Source organism: Saccostrea cucullata, unplaced genomic scaffold (genome assembly GCF_032062105.1).
Source record: "Saccostrea cucullata isolate Sc308-1 unplaced genomic scaffold, CSIRO_AGI_Scuc_v1 ctg442, whole genome shotgun sequence".
Classification (NCBI taxonomy): Eukaryota; Metazoa; Mollusca; class Bivalvia; order Ostreida; family Ostreidae; genus Saccostrea; species Saccostrea cuccullata.
The window spans coordinates 117133-144458 of NW_026921480.1; the positions used below are offsets into that span (position 1 = coordinate 117133).

The following is a 27326-nucleotide window of genomic DNA, read 5'->3' on the forward strand; positions in this document are numbered from 1 at the left end:
ATTGCAATTTCACCATTTGATGATTAGAGCCCCTACCTAAGTAATACCAGAAATCCTGGTCCTTGTGCCATGAAATTCACAACCTGACCCTTTGGCCATGAAATTCACAATTTTCAAAGAGGCACTCTTCCTCATTGTAACTACGCATGTAGTTAGTTGTTTATTACCCAGGGACAGAGAATTAAGAAGATTTTCAATTTTAAAAATGCATGTTTACTATATAATCAAAAGAGCCCTGCACCTTTGGCCTAACACCAGAACTCCTGACCCTGGGGCCATGAAGTTCACGATTATAGATGAGGCACCCTTCCTCATCATAACTATGTATTTTTCAAAGAATTAATGCATGTATTAAACTATATAATCATTTAAGCCCCAAAGGTCATGAAATTCACTACTGTAAAATAGGAATTCTTTCTCATCGTAACCATGTACTTAATTAATTTTACCTAGGAGCAGAGAAGAAGATTTTTAAAGAAATAATTTTCACTATATAATCTATTTAGCCCAGCCCTAGCATATAGAGCCCTGATTCTGGGGCAAAGAATTTTACTATTTTGGTACAGTGTAGAAGACTCAATGCTCATTACAATCATTCCAACAGTTTCACTGCTTGCAATTGATGTCTAGAAGTAAAGAAGATTTTTAAAGACTGCATTAATTTTAGTGGTTTTGGTCCCACCCCTCAGGCCCCAGGGACCCTGAAATTCACAATTTTGTGTTCCTCTTTTACCCATAGATGGGTTATTTCAAATTTGGTTGAAATTGGTTCAGTGGTTCTTCAGTGGTTCCAGAGAAGAAGCTAAAAAAACGCCGAATGACGTACTACGACGAACGGAGATAGCAATAGGTCACCTGAAAGACAGACTCAGGTGACCTGAAATTCTCAGAGGCACATCTCCCTTTTAAAGTGCAGTTTTAAGATTGAACTCAGATATGCAAGGATGGAAATTAAAAGGCATACAGAAACCACTTCTGGTAAATACAGATCCTTAGTAAGCAATTTCGGGGGGTAAGAGGGGGGTTACAACCATATATTTTCAGTTTGGGCACTATTAACAACCGAAAATTCCTTGGCAAACAAACCAAAAAATAGAAGATCGTCAGATATTATTATTGAGGGGGCACATGTATATTGTAGTGAAGTTTTCAATAGTATTCTATAGCTAAGTATCGGCATAATAGCCTACCCCCCCGTTCCTACACGGCCATAGGAAAAAAACAATCATCGTTGAAGGAATTCTCAAAAAACAGTAGAATGTTTAATACGAAGACATCACAATTACGCCTGTACATGTAGCACAGGGAAAGATATTAATAGAAGTATTACTACTTGTATAAGTATGTATTGAATTATAAATATGTTTTTATTTTTTGAACATGAAATAAATATATTTAAAATTTTATTTACAGCTGTTTGGCAAGCAAAAAAATTGTCAGAAAGGGATCCTGCAGATAGAGTATCCAAGAAATTCAAAAAATGTCGGAAATAAAATAAAATTTTCGGAATTGAAATTTTAAGCATGTCGGAAATCCTATGCAAAATGCTGGAAATTAAATGCAGTGAAAGAAAACATGAATATGAAATGAGCAAGCACAAAATTGTGTACACCTAATAAAACCCTTAACCCTGGTAATGTTTATCTAGCTTATCGTGTGTTCATTTGAGATAATTTCCATTTTTTAAAAGACAAGATATTTATAAGCTTGTATCTTTAACTTGTTGGGAAGCTGACACTTATTCAGTTCACAAGGAATCTGTTGCACTGGAGCTTCAAACGCTATTGCCCAGAGAACAGGCCCATAGCAACGCGTATCAAAGTAGTGGGAGCAACCTCCAACATCGCTCACCTGAGCACATGGGCTAGGTAAAAACAAATCAGCTCAGCACTCAAATGTTGACTTGGGGAAGGGAGGGGGTGGACTTGAATTTTATACTTCTTGCCACCATATCAATATAAATTACTGGTATTAATGTAAAAACTTTTGGCCAGGAAAGATTAAACTTAAGTAGAAGCATCCTCAGGTAGTGTACATTCAAGTTTATTCAAGTCATGACCCCCGGTGGTAGAGTGGGGCCACAATGGACAACCAACGTTTTACATAGGAATATATAGGAAAAATCTTCTTAATAACAGCAAAGCCATGATTGGTCATGTTTGTATGGAAGCATCCTCAGGTAGTGTAGATTCAAGTTTGTTCAAATCATGACCCCCGGGGGTACAGCCACAATGGATGATCAAAGTTTTACATAGGAATATATAGGAAAAATATACAAAAATCTTGATTGGTCTTGTTCAAATGTTAGCATCCTGTTAGTAGTTTAGATAAAGATTTGTTAAAATCATGACCCCCAGTATTGGGTGGGTCCACAAAAGTACATAACTTAATTGGAATAAAGCACAGTTAGTCAAAAAATATGTAAGCACCCTTAGTTAGTGTAGATTCAAGTATGCATAGATTTAAGTTTGTTCAAATCATCCCCCCTCTTTTAGGATCGGGACCACTTAGGCATTTACTGAATTGATTTTTCCTAGCCACAGTGCTCAGGTGAGCGATGTGGCCCATGGCCATGGCCATTTGGCCTTGAATATTGCCAAAATCACGAAAAATGCTGAATCAGCAAAACTTGTAAAACACGTGTACCTTCCAATGTCTACTACAGAACTGACGTAAGACCTAAATATTTTTTATTAGATTATTAGAACATAATAAATGTGTATTACTTCCATAAGTAAGAATAATTCTCATGGTATTTACGTGTTATTTTAAGCCTCAAAGATAGGTGATTTTTTGTCCTTCAACACTGAAAAATCCGCCGGTTGCTAAGGAAATTTCTTAGGCCGGGTTTCCATGATTACCATGACTCAAAACATTTTTCATTTTACATACATTGTTCATACTTCAAAATAAATTTATGAGTGAAAAATCATCAAATTCTGAGAACCCTTATATATCACCCTTTGTCTGATTTTTATGTGGACTGGTACTTAAATTATAAATCAATATGCTAGTCTGTTTATCCAGTGTATGTACATGTATTCTGTAAAGACACACTTTGTTGTCCCAGCAAGAGCCAACCCGTAAGAGATGATTAATATCATCATAACTCAGGCTCCTTGGTCGCTTTATTCCATTTTTTTCTGTCACTATCATTCGAAGGAAGTGGCCAATGCATCCTTGTCAATCACCTGTATATTGTCTCTTTTATGATCACACACCAGGATGTTTGACAGCTCGTCCGTACAGATTCCGCGTGGCCATAATGTCTTATCAGGTCCTGTGTACTTGAAACGATATTTTCCTCCCCGATCAGTCACCATCAAAGCTTGCAGACCAGAGTTTGAGGGAGAGCAAAAGACACATTGTGGAAGCCATGGTTTTGATTGCCTTACAAGTATAGTTTTTCTTTTGTTATCCGAAGATAGTATGTTAATGTTTAAATCAGTGTCTATGTAAATAAGAGCATCATTTATGTTCATTGTGTGGATTCCCCATCCACAGGAATTGTTTACATGTACATCTGTGAGTTAATGTAATACTTCTCCTGTTGTAGTGTTCGTCATGATAAGATTATTGCAAAAGTCACTAAAACAGACCTTTGCTTTACTACAGGAAATGTGTCCTACACCTTGAACACCTGATATTGGGCCAAATGTTTTTACGAATTGTGAGGGCATCAATTTCAGCTGAAAATCCTTTCTTGCTTGTCTTTTTCCGGTTTCTATGATCTGAATGTTACTCAACAACTTAATGTCATTCTTCATATTGATGTCTTCACTCGGGGAGAGCAGCTGGAGTTGTTGCATAATATTAGCAGTGTCCTTTATTTGTGGAAGGCATGTTTTCTTGAGGAATAAGAGGAATTTGACTGGTGAACGTAGTTTTTTTTTCAGATTTATGCTCATATGTCTCTGTGCTCGCAAGGTGTTTTTCCATTGTTTTTTCTGGTGCTTCAATCTATGAATAAAACTCCTCTTTTGACTGCATGTATTATCATTTATAGCAATATTGCTTAGGTTTTTAAGTCTCTCAGCTTTTGTAAGCATCTCTGAATAGCAGATATTTATTTCTCTTTGATAAATTTTCATGTCTGTTTTGATTCCTTCTAGGATAATATTACTGTTAAAAAGCGTTTCACTTCTGATTTGATGAAATATTTCTCTCTGTTGCTGACGATTTAGATCCAGTGCTGTTTTTATGTTAAGTAATTTGTGCTTTCTGTGTTCTGTACTATGGAGACAGATGGGAAGTCCACATGAATAACAGTACATTGTGTACACATTTCCAGGATGTCTCAGGCCTCCTGTTTCTGAATGTATTTATCTCTTTCCCGGTAATTTACAACATCATGGTATATATTTAGATCAAGATCATAATTTCTACACAATGGACACAGGTCCTGTTTACACATATTACAGTAGAACTCTGTGTCCCTATAACATTGTGTACACTGTCGTACTTTACACTGTGTGGAGAAACCTAGCAGTTCCATGATGTAAATGTCCCCGGGTTATAAGAAGAAAAGCTGCTGAAATTTATTGCATGTTCAGTAAATTATTTTCAGTTCAACTGGGAATTAATTAAAAATAAAAGCATGCACTTTCGAAAAATAGGTGCTTCATGTAACTGATAAAAATATGAAAAAGGTGATGACTTTAAATTTTTTAAAGATAACTTCCGTTATTTGTGGGTGGCGTATGTTTTTCGGTTGATTAGATATGCAAAGGCTTGTTATACCTACGAACAACTTCTAAAATAAGTCCGTTCATTTACAAGCAAATGATGACAAAAGAAAATCAACAGTCATCATTTTGCCGGTCTAGGCCAATACAATTACCTAGCTTTTCAAAAATAATAATTAATCATTAAATCTAATGCTGACTGACATGAACATACTAATTGTTAGGACATTTTTCACTGTGGAATCATCACTGTTAGTTTGGAGCCAATGTACGTGTATTCTATAGGTAGCCCTTCGCCACGAACTTTCATCCTCATTATTATGATATTTTTAAACAAATTGATTCATTGAATTTATCGTAGAAACGATTTAACCACGAAATTACATTCCATTCCACGTTTAAAACACTGAATTTTCAACGTTTTCCTGATCATGACAATTCAGGAGCACATGAGGGGTGTTATTGGTCTACAAAGAATGTTTACTGCTCCGTGGCACCTGATCCTAACTCTGATATTGTTATAGGTTGGTATTTGCTCTGCTGCTGATTGTATTGTTTAAATGATTACTGTTCATTATATGATTAAAAAAAAGAATAATGAAAAAAAGGTCTTACTATACCTTGAAGTTTGATGTCTGGCGTTCGGAAAGGAAATCGGGCAGAGAATAATTACAGACATTTAAACGAAAGAGAAAATTTAATTGCTAAAACATTCTGAAACAGGAAAATTCATTTTTTTTTTTGACGTCTTTTTTAGAAAAGGAGGGAAATTGAAACAATTATGAAAAGAGTGCGGAAGAAAAGACGAATTAAAATAAGGAAAACATACTGAAAGGATAAAGGAACACAAGGTAACATAAAATGCGAAATATTTTTAACTGAGAGGTCGGTGTATCATATTTACTGTGCACTAAAATTGGTGTTCAAAATTACTTAACCTTGAAATTTGTAACATCACGTAGGAAAAACGAAAAAAAAAAACAATAATACATGTATGTAGTCTTTGAAGACTAGGTTTCCCGACGGATCTCACTTGGACGTATATAGTATTTTAGTGCTCTTAATTAAAAAGCAATGATTCTTTTTAAAAAAATACATTTAAAGATCTTTTTCAGGGGTTTCTATGATCTATTTCTTTTAAGTATCTCGATGGCATTTTTGTCAATATTAGTATTATTTTATTTACATTCATGCATATAAGTTCAGGTTTTACTCTTTTCCGTAAGATTGATTCTCGAACTATGCTTTATCCACAGGTATGCTCTTACAATGCATATCAGCTCCGTCGTGTTGTTATAATCTAATAAATCAGGACTTATTCAAAAAGTTTACATTAACGGGCAATGCAATGAGATTGTTGATACAACACGTCTCCAGAACATTCTGATTGAATTCATTCTCAAATGTGCTTTTGAAAAAAAAAGTGAGCTGAGCAAAGGCGGACCAATGAAAACAGAGATGGGATCAGATGTTGTGTAGAAGTAAACTTATTTGTCGACTGGTCTCAATCGCTGTCTGCTTTTTGTTATAATCTGGTAATCATTGCCTATTGTAATGTTGTAAAGCTTTACTTGATCTCAAATTAAGTTAAACACTAAAAAATTTAAATATTTCACTGACCGAAATGCAGATTATTCTTCATGATCAAAAATACCACAGAATCAGTACTCTTTAGTGTGCTATGCAAAAAGGACTCTCAAGCTTTAAAAAATCTTAGATACGTCTTTTAAACTTTATTCAAAATGATTAATCATACAAGTACATCCTTGATCGGAATTTCAAATTGAAATTTAAGGGTAAAATCGCTCATTCATTTGCTAATTTAGTGCACAAAAACTAGTATATTATCATATTGACTTTACAAAATGACATGCTAAACATGTGTCCGCATTGATGAATGGTCTGCCATATATTCTTCAAGTTGTCTTTGTACGTGTCTATACACAAAAACGTCGTTGCTATTGGCTGATCCAACCCAGAGAAGGTAGTTTTTGTCATCATAACCAAGGCTCCATGGCCAGTATGTTCCTTGTTGTTGCATCATCTGCAGCTCTGACAGGAAGTGGCCGTCTTTGTCAATCATCTGTACGGTTTGAGTGTTAGCATCACACACCAGGATATGTGACAGTGCGTCAGTACAGATTCCACGTGCTTTTAGTGGTGGCTCTGTCGGAGGTCCTTTGTAGGAGAAGCGATGTTGGCCTCCAAAGTCCGTTACCACTACTCCATTGTTATAGTCAGACACAATAATGTCTCCATTGCGATTCTCTGTGATATAACGAGGATCGCTGTACAGTTCCTGACCTTCGCTGTTGTGCTGTATTGTTTGTATTGGTTGTCCGCTATCAGTATACCGTATTACTTTGCATGTTCTTGTATACGTATTATACATAACAACAAACAACTCCTCATTAAAAGGAGAGCAGTAAACACAGTGTGGTTGCAATTCTTTTGTTTTCTTTATCAAAGTAGACGTTGTTTTTTCGTCTGCTGACAATTTTTTAATGTTATAAACCCTGTCTATGTAAATAAGATCGCGGTTCATATTCAATGTGTGTGCTCCCCACTCTGTATTGATATCTTTTAGATGATATAGTATTTCACCGTCTGTGTTTGTCAAGATGAGCTTGTTATGTATGTCACTGATCCACACTAGGCCCATGGTTACACAAGAAAAGTGTATGACTTTCCAAACTCCAGCCACTGTGACTGTTCTGAGTAGCACTGGTTGAGGCAGCAGTTTAAGCAGGCATTCCTTTCCTTCTTGTCTTCTTCCTATCTCTATGATTCCAATTTCACTCAGTACTCAGCTATGTTAAGGAAGGTCAGAGTTCACATTCCTTGTACATCGTATTGGAAGTTTAATTGTGACGTCATTGAAATTTAACAAGCCACAAAAATTAATTAACAACATGATCATGCGTAAATAACAACTTGACTTTATCTATTTTATCGATTATCCATAAAATCTTGTAAAATTGCAATACTTGATAGCGATACAGTCGAGTAATAGAAGAAAGCCTTTTGTCAAATATGACGTCACCAGCCTTGGTATGACGCAGCACAAGTGATCCAGAGGAGTAGATTCACTGGTTAAATAATTACAAGAATGCTTAAATAAATATGATACCATTGCTAATCTTTAGACCTAATCATAAAAACTAAAAGAAAATAATTTATTAAATACGATGTGTATAGAATATGAATTTATCTAGTAGCATTGAAGCTGCACAGATATAAGGAATATAGAGAATATCGCTAAAACGATGAGCGTATTCGTGATTTACATCAAAAGTGCAAGGGCATAGACTATTTTGTTTGAGCTGAAATTTGGAATATATATTGCTCATGTAGTGAATATTTTGAAAAGTGCTGGGAGCTGATCCTGGTATGCATAACATTAATTTTATTTATAACAGAATTTAAGCGAAGTGGAAATTTTTAGCTATTATAAGCATTTTCGGCAAAATTTTAAGTACTTCGCAAACAGCACGGACTAGCTCCCAGCACTTTTGGGGTAGAGGATATAAACCTCTTTTAATGTGTATCAATTTTTTTCTTGAAAAACAAGCATATGCCCTTGCACTATCCACATTTCATACATTCAGCTTAACAATTCTAATTTTATACAAGTCACGTGACAAACAGCTGATACGTGCGATATAACTGGTAATAACTACAGCCCAGTCCTATCCATTATTGATAGCTATATTACATTTTCTACAAGTATTCAGTTGCTTTGTTAAATTTTTTTAAAAGAAGCAATACATATTAAAACGGCGCAAAGGTAACATTTTCCATATCGGTCCTTAACATAGCTGAGTACGTTATTCACATTCTCTATTTTGATTTCTCCAGTAAGGGATAATAGGACGTGCTTCCTTAAACCGGGGAAGGCTTTTATCTTAGAAAGAAATCGTTTCTTTAAGAACAAAACGAATTTTACAGGTCTGTGCAATACATTGTCAAAAGAGTACTGATAGTTCTCTACGTTGACAAGATATCTTTTCATTTTCCATTTCTGTACTTGCAGTTCATGAAATAAATATTTCAGTCTGATTTTAGCATCACATTTTTCAATTTTAATAACCTCCAGTAGTCGTTTTGCTTTCGTTGATATATCTGATTCACATTTGGCGATTTTTGTTGGACAAATCTTTATAGATGTTTTGATTCCTGTGAGGAGAGAATAGCTGTTGAAAATGGAATCACTTCTAAGGCTATGAATGAAATTTTGGTATTTTTGACGGTTTGTTTTATAAATTGTTCTTATGTCCAGTATGTTGTGATGTTTGTGTTTTTTACAATGTACACAAAGAGGAAGTTCACACGCATGACAGAACAGTTCATAAATTCTCTCTGGATGTCTTATACAAGTCTCCTGTTTTGATATGTATCCATATTTTTCGCGGTAAATCATAACATCATGGTGCTTTGTCTCTAGATCAATGCCATGTCTATCTTTACACTGTAGACACAGGTCATGTTCACAAGTGTTACAGTAGTATTCTGTGTCACTCTGACACTGAGAACACTGACGGACTTTTAACTGTTGGATGTATCCTTGTGAATCCATAATGTGGAGAGTCTAGGTGATTCAAACATCAATCTGAAGAAAAAAAATTAATCACTTTAAATCAGAAACTTTTGAAATGACTTTTTGTGATATGTTCCTTTTCATCAATTTTCTGTAATATGATAATAAAGGCAAACAGAATAGTTTTAAGCGAACTGTAATTACAACTGCCATCATTTTGAAATTACATAATTTTGCTCACATGAAAACAGTTTTTGGGAAAGTCAATGTATAACAAGTATTCTGAGAGTATTGCATTTACAATTATACTAGTCCATTACCAGCAGGTACAGTGTATGATATGTTTCTCATGTAAAAATAACATAGTTCCGTATACAATCATTGAAATATATAATAAAAAACTAAAACTATAACTCATTAAGGAAGACTCACATACAAAAACTCAGCTCAATATCTATCTGCAAGCATTACGGAAAAAGTTTGGAATGTCAATAAAAACTAAAAAGGGCGTAATACCCTCAAACTCATTGAAGCCAAACGAAATCGAAATGAATCTGTAACTCAGGAAGATCGATTGATTTTTAAAAAGTGTGATTATATATCACTATGTTTACATAACTAATTACAATTTAAGGAAATTAACAGTAACCTTGGTCTAGCTTTAAAAGGGGAAAGCCGAGAAAATTTAGCGGTAAAGTTGTTCAATAGTCAATGTCCGTTGTGGCGTTATATTTATGATCTGAAGTTTGAAGAGTGTAAATTTTGAGGAGGAAATAAAAATCGTCAATATAGTCAAAAATAACTTAATTCTTTATTATATAAATGATGTTTCTTGATGGAGACCATCTAGTCATTGACATTCCATGCAGACTAATTTTTCTAACAAAAGTCTATCCAGCTTTAAAGGATATTTAAAATGGAAATCTAAGTACATATGCTATTGAAAATAATGACATTAGAATAAATCTAAACTATACGTAGAAAACCAAAGATAAAGAATTTCTGTTATCAACATATCACTCCACAGCTTTGTTTTAGTCATCTACAGTGTTGTAAGGATTCTAGGAATAAAATGATAACTTCTTAGTTTATTCTGTTTAAATAAATGAAATAAAAGGAAAGACTTGAAACTATTTTACATTAGAATACAAATCATAAATGCAAACAATGCATTTGATGTACGCAAGACAATAATATTAAATCATTAAAAAACGATTTTTTAGAGAGAATGCGGAAGGTAAACAAATGATTAATGCTTTTTGAAATTAGTTAATTTGAAGAGTATAATTTATTAAGGAATGAAGCTTATTTCAACTTTGTTATACGATAAAACATAAAACATATGGGGTATGCTGAGCGAAGCGGTTTATAAAAAAAATCTATACTGCCACAAGTTATCTTATATCGTATAACATTAGTTGAAATTACCTTAAATTCTTCATAATTTTATATCAGTGTAGACAATGAGACAATCTTTCTCTAGAAAAAATTGCTTCAAATTGAACATATTTTACAAGTAATGTCAAGCGGAGTAATACGTATTTGACGTTACTCATTGTGACTAAACTAACTTATGTTATATAAAATGAATGCAATTTTTTACCCAACAGGTTACAACTGAAATTAAATTCGTTTATCTTCAATAGGCAAAACATTGAACAAAACATTAAAAACTTATCATAGCAAATAAATATAAAAAGCTTTGTTTGAGATTGAACATGAAAACACGGGTATTAAAGCCACGTGATTTACCAAACTAAGCATTTACCAATGAATTATGTGGAGATGACGAACAGTATTTGAACTCAAAAGTCCAAGAAACAATACAAAATAGGAGCAGAGCAACACAGAACACGAAAACATCAGGTGTGGGATAAGGTGTCATGAAGGATTGAGCATCCCCTGTCGACCGGTCACATCCACCGTGTGCTCATTGACAACTAGAAGTCTTAGAAATCTTAAGAAAGGTGTTACTCTTTTGTTGGCTTTTCCCTTTCCACCATATGCATACTTTAGACCCAAGGGCCATGGCACGTATAAAAAAGTAATAAATCCATGTTTACAATATGTTGGCAATCGAACCGTCATAAGCTGGTCATTTTTCTATGGGATTGATTGGATATTAACGATTTTGATTTGATATTTAGGTATTAAGCAGACAGATTAAGTGAATACATGTATACAAATGTATGAAGATCAATAGTGGTTCTTAAAGATGAAGTAAGTGTTTGGCTTCTTAAATGATATAGGGAAAATGCAGTACAAATCGGTCCACCTGAATTTGAGTATTCAGCAGGAACACTAAACACTGAGGAATGTTAAGAAATTCAATATCCCTGAAAAGGGATTTTCAAGTCAGGTGAAACACTATAATGATTTTGCATTGAAATGTAGAGGTTATTCACTTGTTATAATTATTTAGTATGGATAATTTTCCTGACTATACAATTTTGCATTAAAAAAGATATACTTTGAAAGGTTTAACAGTAAATTTGATTTGTAAATGACGGTTGAATAAAATATCTTGTAAAAGTTATACATGTATAACTTCAGTTAGCTTTTGATAGCTTTCATAAGCCTTTTGTACATTTAAAAAATATCCAAACTTAGCCATGTGGATGGATATTTTGTCACATAACATGTATTTTAACATGACATCTCCAAAAGTCGGAAGTATGTGAAATATGTTTTTGTACAAAGTGCTGTTGAAAAGAAAAGAATTTAAATATGGCTTTGTTGCAACCACTATTGAAATAACGACCACTATTGAAATAATTATATCAATAGTGGTTGAGAGTGCATTTCAATAGCAAACATAGTAAGTAACCACTATTGAAATACAAACCACTATTGAAATAATTATTTCAATAGTGGTTGAAAGAGCATTTCAATAACAAACATAGGTAATAACCACTATTGAAATACGACCACTATTGAAATAATTATTTCAATAGTGGTTGAGAGTGCATTTCAATAACAAACATAGGTAATAACCACTTTTGCAATACGACCACTATTGAAATAATTATTTCAATAGCGGGCGAGAGTGCATTTCAATAACAAACATAGGTAATAACCACTATTGAAATATGCCCACTATTGAAGTAATTATTTCAATAGTGGGTGAGATTCATTTCAATAACAAACATAGGTTTCAACCACTATTGAAATAATGTTAACTTTTGAAAAAGATTTTAATAAGGATTAAATTATTGATTTCAACAGTACATAGAACAATGAATCTAATATATTGAAATGATTATTTAAAAGTTGTGGACGCGGTGAAACTTTTCTTTCAATCCTGGTAGTATTTCAATAGTGGTTGAAACCTATGGTTATCATATTGAAATGCACTCTTACCCACTATTGAATAATTATTTCAGTAGTGCTGGTATTTCAATAGTGGTTGAAACCTATGGTTATTATATCTAAGTGCAGTCTCACCCACTATTGAAAAAATTATTTCAATAGAGGTCGTATTTCAATAGTGGTTACTTACTATGTTTGTTATTGAAATGCACTCTCAACCACTATTGATATAATTATTTCAATAGTGGTCGTATTGCAATAGTTGTTACTAACTATGATTGCTATTGAAATGCCCTCTCAACTACTATTGATATAATTATTTCAATAGCGGCAGTATTTCAATAGTGGTTACCTACTATGTTTGTTATTGAAATGTACTCTCAACCACTTTTGATATAATTATTTCAATAGTGGTTGTATTTCAATAGTGGTTACTTACGATGTTTGCTATTGAAATGCACTCTCAACCACTATTGATATAATTATTTCAATAGTGGTCGTTATTTCAATAGTGGTTGCAACATGGCTTTTTAAAAGAAACAGTACATTGTATAAACACAGCACTCCACAGAAATTGCTTAATATTTTGTTCTTTGGTCATTTAAAGAGAACATGAATTGATATTTATTACGAAAGGGATCTATTACGGACATAAATGACTTTAGTTCCAGATGAATGATGACAACAAGCGGTTATTGTTTTTTTTTTACCACGTTTGTTTTAAAAAATAAATTTGAATTCCATTACTGGGTAACTTCCGTGCATATAGAACAAATCTAGCCAAATAGTTTTACCTTTCAGTAAAACGGCGTAGAAATCATTTTAGCTATTTGTTATATCAATAGTAAATACAAGTATGACTGTATTAAATTAGTAAAGTTAACTTCATGTTTATACATTTAATAGTTGGTTAAAAAACCCTCAGAAATCGTGTTCAAACAATGCTAATTCAAAGGGACGTCATTTGGAACATGTTGTAAAATGACATGTGTAATTCTATACATAAAAAAAATGTTGATGATTAATAAGGAAACTGACAAATGTATGCTTGACAAAAAAATTATAACAATTTTATCATATATTTTAAATTTCATTGATGTAACTTGAGTCATAAAACTTTTATAACGATTTAACACCGGGACACCCTGTAAATGAGTAAAACATGATAAAGTATCAAACAATACTTACAAAGAATTTACACTTTCTTTCGCACCAAGGTTTGTCTACTGGAAACACCAAAGAAACAAAGATCTCCCGAAATTTCGATTTTAATTCACTTCTTGTCCAAGGATAGTTTGTTATGTCTAAGGTAAAGATTATTGTGTAGTTGTTCTCAGTGACTGATCAGAAATCTGCCTGAGTTGTAATTTAAATGACTCTAGAAAACCATAACATATTTAGCTAGAACAAAGAGAGACAAATAAGTTCGCGAACTACAGATTGATTAACTTCCATAAAAGAAATGATATAATGTTTCAGTGTTCAAAATGTTTTAAAGTATTCCTCTCCGATTTTAAAATGCATTTGCAATTGTTATGCCCATGCGCGAATCACGTAATCCAGGAGGTCACAAGACATGCTCCGTTCCGTCACAGAAGCTTAAAGACCCTTTCCTTGTCATTGTAAGATGTAACCATTTCATTTGTAAAATTCAGTGAACATTTTGTGATTGTAAATTATTAATTTTTAGCTCACCTCAACGAAGTTGGGGGGAGCTTATGTGATACCCTCGGCGTCGGCGTCCCGGGTTAAGGTTAATTTTTTTTGGAGCAGTTTTCTTTTTAAGTACTTCTATGTCCTATATTGATTAGACATGCATGGAAGATGTTGCTAGTGAGTTTCATTGTACCAGTCAAAGTTTCAGATGCTGCAATTTCAGCAAAGGAATGACCAGGTTAATGTTTTTGGTGCAGGTTAACATTTTTGGTGCAGTTTTTGGTGTAGGTCTCATTTCCGAGTAACTATAAGCCCTATATTGACCAAACATACATGGATGATACATCTTAGGATGCATACTACCAGCCTTGCTTCGGATGCTGAATCTGACCTACATTTTCCGGTTGAGTGAACAGGTTAAAGTTTTTGGTGAAGGTTTCATTTCGAAGATACTTTGAGCCCTATAATGACCAAACTTGCATGGATGGTACATCTAAGTAAGTATTCTACTAGAGTTGCTTCGGATGCTGAATCTGACCTACATTTTCCGGTTGAGTGAACAGGTTAAAGTTTTTGGTGCAGGTTTCATTTCCAAGTTACTATGAGACATATAATGATCAAACTTACATGGATGATACATCTTAGGATGCATACTACCAGCCTTGCTTCGGATGCTGAATCTGACCTACATTTTCCGGTTGAGTGAACAGGTTAAAGTTTTTGGTGAGGTTTCATTTCGAAGATATTTTGAGCCCTATAATGACCAAACTTGCATGGATGGTACATCTTAGGATGTATTCTACTAGACTTGCTTCGGATGCTGAATCTGACCTACATTTTCCGGTTGAGTGAACAGGTTAAAGTTTTTGGTGCAGGTTTCATTTCCAAATTACTATGAGACATATAATGACCAAACTTACATGGATGATACATCTTAGGATGCATACTACCAGCCTTGCTTCGGATGCTGAATCTGACCTACATTTTCCGGTTGAGTGAACAGGTTAAAGTTTTTGGTGAAGGTTTCATTTTCAAGGTACAGTGTACTATGAACCCTATAATGACTAAATTGCATGGATGGTACATCTTAGGATGCATACTACCAGACTTGCTTCGGATGCTGAATCTGACCTACATTTTCTGGACGAGTGAACAGGTTAAAGTTTATGGTGCAGGATTCATTTCCAAGTAACTTTGAGCCCTATAATGACCAAACTTGCATGGATGGTACATCTAAGGGTGCATTCTACTAGGCTTCGGATGCTGAATCTGACCTACATTTTCTGGATTAGTGGAAAGGCTAATTTTTTTTATACAGGTTTCATTTGCAAGTAACTTTAAGCCCTATGTTGACCAAACTTGCATGGATGATACATCTTAGGATGCACACTAATGGACTTGCTTCAGATGCTGAATTCGACATACATTTTCCAGATAATAGACCTCGTAAAAGTTATGGGTGCAAGTCTATCACCAAGAAACTATAAGGCTTATATAAACTAGTTGCACAAATGATGCATCAAGGGATTAACTCTAATCTTTCTTCAGATGCTGGATTTTAATTACATTTTCATGATGAAGAACTGGTTTTTAGTTTTTATATAGGTCTATTCCAAAGTATCAAAATTGCATAAATTTTGCATTTTTGGATGTATACTTTTTGTTGGTTAATTGTGTGACTTAATTTGCCTTACTTAAAGACAACACACGTTGAGGTGAGCTCTGTAATCTCTGATTACCTATGTTTGTAATATTTAATTAAACTGAGACTTGCACTTTATTTACTACATTTTTTTACAGAATGATGAAGAAGTGGCTATTGTTTCTAGTGATGATTTTTTTTATTTACAATTAAAGCTTGACAATGTTGACTGTCGTAATAAAAATTCTTAGATTTATTGAAACTGAAATTGCAAAAAAATCTTGTTAAGTGCCATGAAACGGAGAAATGGCAGCTTTTTGACAGCAGCAAGCAGGCCTTTTGTGTTTTTTGTTTTGTGTTTGCAAGAAAACCATCAGCTTTGAAGTATACCATAGATTTGCAATTTCTCTTTGATCTTTACAAGTTTAAAGTCCTTAAGATATTTTAAACATTCATTAAAATTTCCCTTTGTCCATTCCATTTACAGATTTTTGACATAGATGCATGTTGTACCATTTATTTTGTAGGTTGTCAAAATCATTATAATTCATGTGTGTTTCTCACAATTAAAATTTAAATGTTTACAGAAGGCATTTACGTAAGGGATAAATAACTTGATGGTGTTGAATAGTTTAGAGAAAACATTCTCTCCGAGGGCCGAATGCTCGAGGAGGGGATGTTTTCTCTTAACTATTCAACATCATCGAGTTATTTATCTTACTTAAAAAATTCCCTACTTTGGGCCCCAAAGAAACATTTACCCATTCAAATATCCAACTTGCTGTAATACAATAGGATGTAGCCCATTCAAATATCCAACCGTGACACAAAACAATAGCCTAATCTAACACCCCTTTTCATGGATTAGTGAGTATGAAACTACATGGTGCTTATTTCATGTCAATCCTTTTCATTGTACTGAACAGTCATGAAATCAGACGAAGAATATTTTTAAATCCAATGTAAATTAGACAGGTTTAGATAGTGTTTTGAATACGTTTGGACCTGAAAGCTGAAGATACTACAGAATTTTGATAAAAGGTTGGGAATTTGTCATTACACATCAAGATGATGGTTTGTTGAGGAAGAGTGTTGAATTCTTATGGAGTTCCATTCGGACAATACTTGTAATAGTGCTTAAACAGATAAAAAGATTGGCGGTGTTATGCTGAACCTGCTGTAAATAAATTCCATATCAAGATCTGCAATAATAATGGTGTCGAGAAATAGATGGGCTATCAATCATTTAAGTTCTTTTTGGAAGTACGCCGGAAAGAATGAAACAGAGAGGAATCTCGGATAATCTGAACTGATTTACTGATAACGGACCCTGAAATAATATTCAGCAATAAGAAGAGGAAGGATATGGAGATAACGAACAGTATTCAATATCAACGTCCATTAAACAATATACAAAATAAGAGCAGAGCAAACACTGACCTCTGAAACATCAGAGGTGGGATCAGGTGCCATGGAAAAGTGAGCATCCCCTGCCGACCGGTCACACCCGCCGTGTGCTCGTTGTCATGATCAGGAAGTAACGGAAAAAATCCGTCGTCAATTCAGTGTATAAATAATGGACTAACAATTGGTATGAAAAACGTCAGTCAGCATTTGACTCAATGATAAATTGTATTTGCTGACAAGGTCATTGTATCGACCATAGAATTTACGAAATGATGACTTTAAACGAGACTGTTGATATTCTTGTTTCATCAACTTGCTTGTCAATTATTTACCTCGTTTAAGAAATTGCTCATACGTAGAGCACGCTCTTTCGTATTGTATCGAAGTTACGCAGTTTAAGATTCAAGGTGAAAATGTATTTATGTGTCAAAAAGTGATGCTTTCAAAATTTAAGACCGAAAACATTTCTAAAAGTGTGCAAAATTCGGAGGAATTAATATTTCTGTGAGCACTGGAAGTGCATTTTAAACGCAATAAATGTGATAAAAGCGAAGTAATTACGGTAATTCCGTGTGTACTGGAAACATTAATTCTAATAGTGTGAAAAATTTGGAGTTATTATTTTATTTTTCATATGCATTGAAAATACATTTTAATATTTCTTTATCTCTTTTGTATATTGTTTTATGTTTTCTGCACCTCAGTTGGGTATTTAAATATCCAACTGATGGCCAGTTGGATATTTTGAATATCCAACTGATGACCGGTTGGATCTTCAAATATCCAACTAGTGCTGGTTGAATCGGTAAAATAAACGTAGACTAATAACAATATGTGACGTCATAGAAGTTTTTTAAATACATGTCCTTCATTGTAAATTCTGATGAATGAATTCTGTGTGCCTACATGTACATTCAGAAAGGCCAATTTTATTTAACAACTGAAATAAAATTTATATAACACAATGCGTCATGCAAATTAAGTGCTTATGACAATGATAGAGATTATAAGAATATTTTAAGTTACACAGTCAGTTAGTGACATAATATGGAATCATTCGGGGTGTGAAATGGAAATCCGCATTGGGCGAGGCGAATGCTTTTTTTAATAATCTGATACACATTTAAGAGTTTATAGTTATATGTTCTTAATAATTTCCACATATTTCTTCAAGATGGCAGAAGTTAGAACTTGATGCATTTAGGTGTGTGTTCTGATAAATGTGTACATGATACTGTAACATGTAGTTAACAAAGAAATTACATTTCATGTACAGAAAGTATTTTGAAATATTTACATTCGCTGTGTTTTTCTACTAAGCCAACTGTGAAATTGATTTGAAAACCATTTTCGTGTATACTCACGCGTAGAAATATACAAGGAGAAACGTGCGTTAGCGTGAAGTCACAATGAGATTGCATGCACACAGCGACGTTAATAAAAATGCAACAATGTAGGACAGGGAGAAATTCAAATATTCAGTAAATTCTAGTTGCGTCCAAACATGTAAAATGTAAATATAAGGAATGTTTTTACGTTTTGTGTGAAATATTGGTGTGAGAATCACACAGACTTGCACGTAGGCATATTTTTCATGAAGCGCTAGCGCGCTTCATGAAATATGCCTACGTGACAAGTCTGTGTGATTCACACACCTATTACTCACACAAAACTTAAAAACATTCCTTAATTGAACATCTGTTTTAACTAATTTAACTGTAGATAATATTTCTATTATGTGATTCTAGATCATTTGAAAGAAATCAAAAAGATTTTAAAAAAGACTTATTTGTAATACAGAAAAAAACATTTGCTATTTAGCTTCTATAATTGATTGACATATATATGATAAATGAACAAAACTATACTGCCAGTTATGCTATTTACAAAGTTTTATGTGTCCTGGTTTTCATATTAACTGCCCCTCCTTCCCCGGTGAATCTGAATGTACATATATATCACTTGTTGAAAGTTGGAAGGGGAGGGCTAAACCAACAAAAACAGGCAAATTCCCAATTTACAATGCCTATCGTAGGAAACCCACAGGTGATTTTGTCTTTACTTACTGATAAGTAAAGACGAGATCACTCGTGGGTTTCCGACTATGATCTAATGTCTATTTTTGCAAAGAAAAAGTGGACCCCCCCCCCCGGCCTGTAATATTTGCATCATAAAAAAATCTGTAATTGCAGACCAGGGAGAATTAACATGGGGTCATTCAGAATATCTTAAATTTACCAAACGAGCAAGCTAAAATGTACATTAAAGCATGTAGGCTATATGAACTGGTGATAGCTCAGTAGTCAGAGTAAATGACTTAGTAAATAAGGGGCCCTTGCAAAAAATGAAATAAACACATTGAGAAAAAAATGTCTCTCCTTTCATGAAAACAGTTTCTGATCAATTGGATGATGTTTACTAAAATATTATCCACACGTAGCAACTTGAAGTAAGTATTATATTATTTATTCATCGCGACGTTTACATGTTATGTTTAAAAAAGAAAGGTTGAAAAGAAACACTAATGTAACATATTACTTTACCTGGAGCACAGGGGCTTGTGAAGAGAAAATGAATCAGTTAAAAATTAGCACCTAGGAGAACAAAGCCATGATTGGTCATATTTACATAGAAATGCATCCTATTACTTTAAAAAATATTTATCAGACATAGGTCACAGTGACTAAGTGTTTTAATTTTGAAGGCATTTGTTCTCATTTGTTTCAGAGGCATTTTTTGGAAACTATAGGGCCTTTGATCATTTAACTTTCTCAGTTGATGCATCTTTTGTCCTCAGAGATTTTCGATTAAAAAAAGGTCACCGCTACATACTTTTGAAATTTAATGGCTATATTTAAATATTTTCAGGTACTAGTAATGTTTTAAAATACATCAAACATCAGTTTATGCATTTTAAGTTCTTACAAACCGTCAACTCAAAGTAGGTCACCTACATAGGTAGGTATAAAATAGGTCACCTACCTAGGCTACCTACTTTTGATATTCTATATCTTTGTTTAGATAGATCAGGTACCAGTTGGCTTAGAATCATCAGACTTGATATATCTTGGGTCCTCAAAGAAGGTTAAGTGTGCAGGGTGCAAAGTGACCAGCGTCTTACATGTGATAAGTTGTGTGAATTTGGTTCATTTCCATTCTATCGTTACGAAGCAATGCAATTTTAACTAGTTTGCATTTGTTCAAAATTGATCAAAATCACTTCATTATACATTGAATACCTTAAATACCAACATATTAGACCTGTTTACCTTGACATTTGAGATTGACCTACATGTACTTTTGCCAAACTTTAACCTTGCTCTTCATTTTTGAACAGTTGATTCTAAATCTATACCTTTTGCGTTTCAGATGTTTTTAATGGACTTTCAGGAGAAGCACTGACTTCTACAGTTGGCGCTCTCTTGAACATTTAAACTTGTACCATGCATGGAGGTACAGAACTGATAATACATAAGAAAACTTTCTAGCGGTCATAGCGAGCGTCGCGAAGCGAGCTCAATAGACTAACGTATATGAACTGAGGAAATTCAAAATGAAATCTGTACATACGTCAGGCAAATATTGATGTGAAACATTCCCAGAATTCCTTTACTACCCAATGCCCTTTGCGCGAATAAATATTAAAAATAATAACGTAAAGCATAAAGGACTTTCAGTTTGCTAAAATCTTTCAAAGAAACAAAAAATAACCCTGCAATGTTTTTCGACAAAAATTGCACTAAGTGAAAAGATTCAACCAGACGCTCGGCTGTCTCCGTAAGCCCCGACGAGCTCCCTGACGTCGTGTGACGTCATAGCTAGTCAAGATGTCTCGTGCAGCTTGAAGTTTGAAATGGCTGATCAATTTTTTAAGTGTTTTCGATTGTAAAACTGCGCTCGCCCCAACGGTCACACCTTAGAACATATTAGGTATGATGTTACAGGCACATACATAGAATTTTGTGTCTGACAAATTTTTAATAAACTTTATTCATAAACATATTAATTGGGCAGTAATGAGGCCTTCATGTTCCGCATGTGCATACTTTGTGAAACGGCCTTTTTGGGTACCAACAATTTTACCCTTCTTTGAAAAAATGACCTTGGTCTAACTTTTGAACTGTTGGTGCCTAGGCTAATATCTCACATGTGTATTTTTAAAACGAGGTCTTTGAATTTCTCTGTATACCTTTATTTAGACCCTTTGACCTCAGAGTTTTATACTGGCACATACAATTGAATGGTAAATGCTTGATCTTTCAAAACATTTCACAGAATATATTAATCAAAACAAGTACTTTCCTTGGTTAAAATATTTTTCATATCTTGACCAAAGAGTTTGACTGGCACTTGGGAAATTTTAGCCTTAGCCAACGTTTCTATACAGTAATCACGTATCAGTATTTCACGAACGCATCTTAGTTGTCCAGAAGTTTTTACATGTACAAAAAGATTTACTCTATATTACTATAAAATTGAAAGATGGGCAGCAAATGGATAAGATGCAAATTGGCTTATCCGTTGTCCCACCAAGATCCAATCCATAGAAGATTATTACTGTCATCATTACTCAAACTTCTAGGTTACTCTAAACCATGTTTTTCTGCTCCTTGTTATGATCGGGAAAAAACGGGAAATGCCGTGGACAACTCAGTGTTGAAATAATGGCCCAACAATCAGTAAGAAAAAAGTCATTTAGCATTTGACTCAATGATAAATTACGTCATTTTATCGACCAGAGAACTACCTGCTTATATGCTTGCTTCATTAACTTGTGTGCCAATAACGTACCTCTGAGTAGAAATTCTTCATACTTAGAACATAACATGCTAATATATATATATATATATATATATATATATATATATATATATATATATATATATATATATATATATATATATATATATATAAGAAGTTTGATAAAGTCTAGATGTTAAATCATTTAATTGGTCTTATTTCTTGCTTCAAAAGAGAATCACATGCCTATTTGTTTTATTTCAGTTTCAATATAAATTGGGAGGATGGGGGTTGGTTGATAAGAAATTTCTGAAACATGTCTTAGAAATCAATGATATTTTTACAGAGCAGATTTCATATACGTTCATTCTGCGCTGTCGCTATAATTAAAACTACAAGTGTAAATCTTAAATACGTTACTTCATTTTGAAAGTTTGTTTGGTAATTTAATCGATAGGTAACTGCAAAAAAACAAACATACTAATTCACAGTTCTCAACTGTGATTAAATTATCATTACAGAAATACAGGACAATCAAGCTGACGACGTAGCGCTTGAACAGTAATAACTTAGCTTTCAAACACAAAATGACCAATATTGCCCCACGCTCCAAACCCGAAAAAGCAAAATTACATCCAAATCAGCTTGAATGTGCAAACACATTGAGTTATCAACGTTTATGCAAATATTTCTTTTTACAAAGACGAATTTTTTTTTCAATTTAGTTCAGATTTATATATTTTTATTTTTCCCGACGAATCGATTACAGATTTTCTAAGCGATTATCATTGTTCTGACCGAGTGATCGGTTTACCGGGTACAAATTGCCATATACATGTACATGTAGTATATATTCAGTATGTACACACTAAACGAAATAACTTTTCAATAATCCTGTGTATTTATTCATGCATATATAATTACATGTATTCATTATTATACCAATATAAATTAATACGTGTATTTATTCATGTATATCATCAACTTATCATAAATTAATTTCCTTCCAGATGTAGCTGTATGTTTATATGTACGAGGGTCATTCATAAAAAATACGTAGACAATATTCTTCATCGGTATATTATTATTACAAGATTATAGATCAACACGTTTTCGTCAATAAAAACAAGTGTGAAGTTCCATTCTATTTGATTTAGGGACTTCGACCCTCAGCTGTGCTTCAGGGTTACTTCTCAGAAAGGTGTAATTAAAAGTAGAAATTTTATCCCGAAAAAGCATTTTTAGATACCCATGTTTATAAACATGATAAGAAATTATAAGTGATTTATGGAGCTTTGCAAAGAACCTTGAAGCACATTGAGAGGCATATAATGAAAATTGTTGCATGAAAATATTTTATTTTCAAGCTTTATTTAAAGACTTTTTGAATTAAATAATAAATTAAAGAGTTGTCCTTCCTGGCCGAGGGTCGGAGTCCCTTAAATAAAATTCCTTTTAGCCGATATCTAAAGCAACATTTTTTATTACCACGGTGAACCAAAAAGATAACTTCAAAAACAACGTCGAGAAAGTTCCTCAAATTACTCTGCTTTTTAATTTCATACACGGTTTGTAGCATCTTTTCCATTCATAAAAACGTATCCATAGCACTTGATATCGAGCTTAACTACATTGTTAGTGTTTTCAAATTCTTTACCGCGTAACTCTATTACATGTAGCTCCCTATCAGTGAAGCGCACATCACGTTTAATGACTATCTTAATGTTCCCAACTCTTTTGACAATATTTTTAACTATAACATTTTCTTTGCAGACAATCCATCGTCCGATTCGAACTCGCCAAAACTCAAAATTCCATTTCATACAAATACACGGCTTATTTTTCATACAAGTTTGTTAAAGAAGTTTCCTGAACGCAAAGCAAAATTTTGTTGCTACTCGCTGCTCTGTGCCGTCCTCTAACATCATGTTGGTTTTTTTTATAACAAGTCCATACGTATTTAGAAACTGATATCTTCTAAACTGAGTGAAGCATTACATTACCTGGTATCATCTTAATTAATACAGCAAGACTTAATTTGAACATGTAAATTTCATTTTGTTTCAGTTCAATTTATTAAGGATATGGCTATAGACACTAATAAGTGAAAATTAAAAAAAAACCTAAATATTGACGTTGCTCCGTGACCCCATTTTTGCTGTTATAAATCTCTAATAATTTTTTTGATATAAAGATATATCCCTTTTTTATTTTACTTATATTATTGGAATTTTTTATAAAAATATGTGTATCAAATATTTGAATATAATATGTCGTTTAATAAAAAGTTAGGATAAAAGTTTACGAACTTTTCGAATGATCCTCATAGGTGTATACACGCACGTGCCAAAAGTATGTAGATTTTTTTAATATTACGGCCGTAAAAAAAACTAATCGATAATTGTTTCAAGAAAAGTTTAGTTTTCACTCATGAATTTTGAACTATTTTTGACATCATTAAGTTGCCCTACATGAGTCAATTCCGGAAGAAGTAATTGTAAAACTGGACTGTAAAGGTGAAGTGTGGAGGAGAGGCTATTGGTTGAGGTAACTTGGACAAGAGAGAGACAGAAGACTGGAATCATAGGAATGGCATTTCACCATGTTTTGGCCACCACAATCGCCTTACTTAAACCCAATTGAAAATCTCTGGCTTGTTTTGAAAAATCATGTTTAACTTCAGATTTCCTACATCCGTACCACCGACGATTTGAAAGTCAGTATTCTTCGAACAGACTGTCTAAAACTTAGGCCCCTCTACTTTAGTCTACCGAAATGATGTCAAAACGTGATCACATCTAAAGGCTTTATCAGAAAAAAAGTTAAAATACGAAGAAATAAGGTAAATGCATCATTGGTATAGTTAACAAAACCTATGGCGGTCATCTTGTGAAAAAACTTACATACTTTTGGCATGTGAGTGTATGTATCCATTTAACTAATGAAAATTACCTTTCAAAGAGTCCTGTATATATCTGAATGTAAACACGCTACTGTTGTTCCATAGTCCAACCAAAAGAATGTGATCTTTAACATCATAAGCAAGACTCCAGGGAACGTCTATCCATCGTTGACGTGCCTTTATTAGTGACAGGAACTGGCCGTCCATGTCAATCATGTGAACGTTACGGGATCTATGGTCAAACACCAGGATGTGTGACAGTGCATCTGTACAGATTCCTAGTGGTCTTAAGCCTGAGCCGAATGGAGGTCCCATGTAGGAGAAGCGATATCCTCCTCCACATTCTGTCACCACAACAGCACGTTTTTCTTCATCAGACACAATTACATTACCATTAAAGTTTTCCGTGATATATATATAGGTCTCCTTTACAGTTCTTGGCCAGTGTTGTCGTATTGAATTGTCTGTATGAAGTTTTCTGTGTCTGTATACCTTGTTACCTTGGCTGTATTTGTCTCAGTATTTCACATTACGACCAGTAGATTTTCATTGATGTTAGAGGAGTATACACAGATTGGTATCCATGGTGTTCTTTTCTCTATCAATGTAGACTTTGTCTTGTTATCGGTCGACAGTCTGATAATGTTATGATTCCTGTCTATGTAAATAAGTTCGCAAGTAATGCTTACTGTATGTACTCCAAAACTATACATAGTACAAAGAACATCTGTAACATGATGTAGTTTTTCACCAGCTGTGTTTGTCAAGAAAAGATTTCTATCTACATCACTGACCCAGACCCTCTCCGTTGTTATGCATGAAATGTGCTGTGCATTGTTAAGACCTTTCACGGTGACAGCTTTGTGCAATTTGCATTTAGACATCATTTTCAACGGACATTGCCGTTTTTCTGTCTCTATTATTTGGATCTCACCTAAATCAATAAAGTCCTCCACGTCGCTTTCCTGCGTTAAGGACAAAATGACTTGTTGTGGAAGGCTAGGAGTGTCTTTTATCTTTGCAACACGTGTTTGCTTTAGGAATAAGAGGAATTTAACCGATCTGTTTGCTGTTTGTTCAGATTCGTGCTCATAATCCTCTATGTTGGCAAGAGGTGTCCATACATTGTATTCTTCTGCTTTTGTAGTCTATGATTTAAATTTTTGTGCTTAATTTTTGCATCAGAAAACAAAGTCTCAATGATGCCACATAGTATCTGGGGTTTAGTTAAAATCTCGGATTGAAAGTTAGAGATTTCTGTTGGACAAGTTATTAAATCAGTTTTGATTCCAGCCAGTACAAAAGTACAATAAGGGTGATACTCACTTTTGATGTTTTGAATTATTTCTCCGGGTTGAAGTCGATTTATTTCATTTGCTCCTTTGATGTCTTGTATTTGGTAATTTTCGTGCCTCGTTCTTTTTAAATTGGAAGGAATTGTACAAGAGTTAAAGTGCGTCCTGTATATTCTACTGAGTTGTCTGACGAAGGTCTGTCCTGGATTTAGGTCATATCCCTCACGGGAAATCACATCATGGTGCCGAGTCTCGGGATCAGTAAGATGTCTCTCTTTACACAGTATACACATGTCACGTTCACACGTGTTACAGTAAAACTTTCTGTCCTCCTGACGTTTAGAACACTGGTTACTGAATTCTAGACTGCCCATGATATGGTGCATCTGATATTTAGATATCAATATGCTGAAATTGATGAAATATATAATTTAAAATTGTTGATTGAGTCTGTAAAATTTAATATATAAAGTTTTTTTTTTACTTATTAAGATGAATATAGTTTCACTTAACACAGGATTTTGAAATAAAGTCACAAAAGATCAAATTAAGACTCTTTGCGTTTTTGCATCTGCAAGAGGGAGGTATCTTCCTTCATTTATTTTATAATCAGGTACTATTTATCACTGTCTTGATGACCAATAACTATTGTCGAAGGGATCAGCGAAAACCGAGGAACAAGAAGGGAAAAGTGGATACCAGAAAGGAGAATTATGTTTTGTATATGGGAGAAGGTTAACACGTACTTTTCTTCTTGGTTTTGTCGAAATTTTGCGTCAAAAAAATGACAATGCTGCCTTAAGAATAAATGCGTAAAGATGGGACATCAATGTATGGTTTATCCCTTAAAATTGTAAATTGTTAGTATTGAATAGAAAACTATCTTACATTTTCGGATTGAAACTCTCATATTTTGCGTTGTGGCGTGTCTTTCATGATGCTGGGTTTTAGGAAGATAACTCTTAAAAATGCCAGCTTTTTAACTTTTAAACAAACTAACATATGAGCTTCACAGTTTCTGTCTCTTGGCAAGGCAAAGAACTGCTTGCAAAAGAACGGATACAAAGATAGCTGCATTTAATGAGAAACCATGGAAAAACCATTTAATTTGAGAACTTGCACAATCCATGAGCAAAGAGCATATTAAGATTTT

At 33.8% G+C, this 27326-nt stretch overlaps 1 pseudogene; it reads right to left on the bottom strand.

The window, feature by feature from the left end:
- Positions 1-6495: 6495 nt before the first annotated feature.
- On the bottom strand, positions 6496-26547 carry LOC134260110 (uncharacterized; annotated as a pseudogene).
- Between the last annotated feature and the right edge of the window lie 779 nt (positions 26548-27326).